This window comes from Grampus griseus, assembly GCF_964374135.1.
Source record: "Grampus griseus genome assembly, chromosome: 4".
NCBI lineage: Eukaryota > Metazoa > Chordata > Mammalia > Artiodactyla > Delphinidae > Grampus > Grampus griseus.
Window position 1 is genome coordinate 130,784,707 of NC_138997.1, and position 4,324 is coordinate 130,789,030.

Here is a 4,324-nt window from a genome sequence, read left to right on the forward strand (position 1 = left end):
ACTCCTTAACTGTGGTATAAATGCTTCTTTTCTCTTGAGTCATTATTTCCAACACAAAACCCATGAACCTTCTTAGATATCATGGCCACTGCCCACTTCTAGGACCTTCAGCTACCACCTCCCACTTGCTCCCCCACTGACTGAGACTGACTAGGGGCCTTGGAAGCCCTCCTGACTCCTCACCTCTCAACTACAGATGCACACACACACACACACACACACACAGCCAAGCCAACCAGCACTCGCCTAGAGTTTTTGGTTCTTCCTGTTACTTCCAGACTAGGATGAAACACCATACATCACATTGTGAGGTCTAGCATCTCTAGTAGTTGAGAGAGTTAATTCCCAGTGGGACAAATTTTGACCAAGGAGAACCAGGCAATGGGAGGTAGCTGGGAAGATAAACTCCCTCTCTTTTGTCCTTCCCAGAGAGCACTAGAGGCCTGCTTTCTCCTTGTACCCCATTTCAAGAGGTCTCATATGCCAAAGGTCAGACCTGCTGAGTGACTCACTGTGCCTCTTCGTGGCTCATCACAAAGCAGAGGCCAGTTCTGTCAGGCATCACTTTGCATTGCTTCAAATCCTTGCCCTCTTTCCTTTTTCCTTAGCCTTGCTGGCCTGGGCTGGCATTTCCCAAATAATGTATCAGAACTTTAATCCTTGCTTCAGGCTGTTTTTTCCAGAGAATCTAGGCAGTTTCTTATTGGATTGTTGTAGAAAAGATCCAAGAGTTGGTGTTCTCACTTCCAGGCACTCCCCTTCCCAGTTCAGTCCAACACACCCCTTAAGCACATGTTGAATGCGGCATTCTCCTTCAGTGGGCCCCATTGTTTGTAAAATAGAGCCTACATTCCATCACCTGGCATTAAAAGCCCTATAGATTTGCTCTCAAACTAATTTTCCAATTTTATTTTCCATGATTTTTCATTCATACACACTGTTCTCTGGCCAAACAGAACTACTTGGAACTTTTTTATTACCCCATATTTTCTGATCTCCTTGCTCTTAATCATGCTGTTCCCTCAATCTATAATGTCCACACTTATGTCTTCTTTCCATATGCTTAAATTCTGTCCATCAAGGGCAAGTTCAAATGCCATCTTCTTAGATTAATCATGAATTCCCTCCCCTCTACTGTCAGCCCACAAAATTTAAAGATCTCTCTTTTCTGAACCCCCAAATCACCTTGTCTATATTTCTCTTGTGGTACTTACTACTTTTTAACCTTCTCTGTAATATTTTGTTATATACATTCTCTCCAGTTAGACCACAGGCTCCTTAAGGGCATATCTGACTGATATACCTTTGTTTCCCCAACACTTAACACGGCAACTTGTGCCTAATTGATGCTTAAGAAAACTTCATGAAATGAATACATAGTCCACTCATTACATAAAAGCTCAAGATTATGGCAAAAACTAATTAAATTTAAATACTTCTTATCTCAAGCTCTAGATTCTTGGTTTTTCAGGGATATACAGAAAAAAAAAAAAAAAAGAAGGCCACAGGGATGCTTCTGTTTGTAAGTCGAAAGGTCAAGAGATATTAATAGTGAGAATGCCATGGCTTTCTGCCAGGGACCATCAAACAGAACATGCCATAGCATTTATGCTGACCTTGGACAGTTGGCTAAGACACAGTACCAAATGATCTAACTTCTTAAGGAATGACTAATCTACAAAGCTTCTGAATATTTATTCCTCCTGATAATGGATGAAGATTTTGATTAAAAGAATTCCAGCCTGAGTGTACTTTTACAGTGCTTTTACAGCAGTTTAAAGTCTAATAGGTCAAAACCCACAGCAAAAGAGTAACCGTACGGAAAATGTATAAACTATTTAAACATACTATTTGTAGTCACTCCATATTAATCATTTCTAAGATAAGTGAAATCTTCATAGGAAGAGTAGGCAAAAAACATTGACTGAGTATTTCTCTTGTATGAAATAATCAACTATGAAATTCAAATGTATTGGGGAAATCAAATCATATATTTGTTAATAACAATTAATGAACTTATATAGAAACTCATATAGAAATTCAGTAGCATTGGGAAGGTAAAGAAATAGCACTAGTGGGCATTATTAGTTTCCAGTTTATATTAAAACTATCATGTTTATATGGCTGACATATATAGAGAGATATATATGTTATATACATATATACGGGATAGTATTTGAGATTAGGAAAACTTGTTTCATTAAAACAGAAACAAATTCTACTTAATTTCCCATTCCCATTCATTTGTTAGGAAGTTCCATATGTAAAAGGGTATAATTACGTGGTCATGCATAGTTAGATTTTGTTGGTAGGAATAGACTTTATTACATCAGTAGAGTCAGGCAAATATGACTTGGTCAGCAAGACACTTGCAAAAATAGTTATGATGAAGAGAAAGAGATGGTCAAGTTTTTCATTCTTATTAATACAAGAGAGAGGGAAGAAACAGGTTTAGTTGAGACAATAACAGAGATCATATAGAAATGGTTGGGCTGGGGATCAAAGAGGACGCAATGAGCCTATGTGCTCCAGAGTTCCTTGGGCAGATCTGTCTGTGGTTTCTTCCACTGGCACCGTCATGACTAAGATACATAAACCAGGTGTTTGTGGATCCAGGTTGCCTCACTGGTCTTACCTATGAGTATCACTTGCTGGCATGAGAGACAGCAGCTCTCATTCTTTTCAGGGCCTTTATGGGTTGATTCCCATTAGGAATCACTGTGATAGCCTGCTGCCCCAGTGGTTCTCCTTGCTCCTGATTCCTGCTAAAAATGGATGTTTTCTCCCAGAGGAGTCAGCAATAGCTCGAACCAAGTGACTAGTCTGGGGCCAGGCTCATAAGACCCAGTTCTGATTAATGCCCCCTATAAATAAAAGGGTATACTTTTTGCTGGCATGATTTCAAGAACTTGTATTTTATAGCTTCCTCTTAAAATGGTCAAAACTTTTTTCTTTAAGAGGATACTCCATTCCTTATAGCTATGTACTAAGCTAGTTTTCCACTGTTTTTTTGCTTCCCAGAAATTCAGAGAGACCACAGTATTTCAATTATTGTCAGTGCTTCCTTGAAATGTTTTTTACTGCCTTCGCTGATGATGACTCTCTTAGGTTCTCTGCAGTGTTTACCATACAACCAACACAAGTCACTAAAGTAGGTATACTCTGTGCGAGGTGTCAGCAAAAAAAAACTTGCTGGGGACAGAGTAAGTGCAAAATAAGAAATGGCAATACTTCCACCCTAACAAAGGAACAAAAACAAAAACTAATCTCTCTTCTTTTATTTTAGTTGAAGTATAGTTGATTTACAATGTGTTAGATTCTGGTGTACAGCAAAGTGATACATTTATATATATATATATATATATATATATATATATATATATATATATATATATATATATAAAAATTGGGTTGACCAAGAAGTTCATTGGTGTTATGTAAGATATTCTGTAAGAATATATACATATATATACTCTTTTTCGTATTCTTTTCCATTATGGTTTATTACAGATTATTGAATATAGTTCCCTGTGCTATACAGCAGGACCTTGTTGTTTACCTCTTATATATATATATCAATAGTAGTTTGTATCTGCTAATCCCAAACTCCAAATTTATCCCTCTCCCACACCTTCTCCCCTTTGGTAACCATAAGTTTGTTTTCTATGTCTGTGAGTCTGTTTCTCTTTTGTAAATAAGTTCATTTGTATCATATTTTAGATTTCACATATAAGTGATATCATAATATTTGTCTTTCTCTTTCTGACTTACTTCACTTAGTATGATAATCTCTAGATCTATCCAGGTGGCTGCAAATCGCATTCTTTCTTTCTTTTTTGTGGCTGAGTAGCAGTCCATTGTATGTATATATACACATATATACCACATCTTCTTTATCCAGTCATCTGTTGATGGACATTTAGGTTGCTTCCACATCTTGGCTATTGTAAATAGAGGTGCTGTGAACATTGGGGTGCATGTAGCTTTTCAAATTAGAGTTTTCTCCAGATATATGCCCAGGAGTGGGATTGCTGGATGATATGGCAACTCTATTTTTAGTTTTTTAGGGAAGATCCATACTGTTCTCCATAGTGGCTGCACCAATTTACATTCCCATCAACAATGTAGGAAGGTTCCCTTTTCTCCACACCATCTCCAGCATTTATTATTTGTAGTCTTTTCAATGATGGGCATTCTGACCAGTATGAGGTGGTATCTGATTGTACTTCTGATTTGCATTTCTCTAATAATTAGCGAAGTTGAGCATGTTTTCGTGTGACTATTGGTTATCTATATGTCTTCTTTGGAAAAATGTCTATTTAGG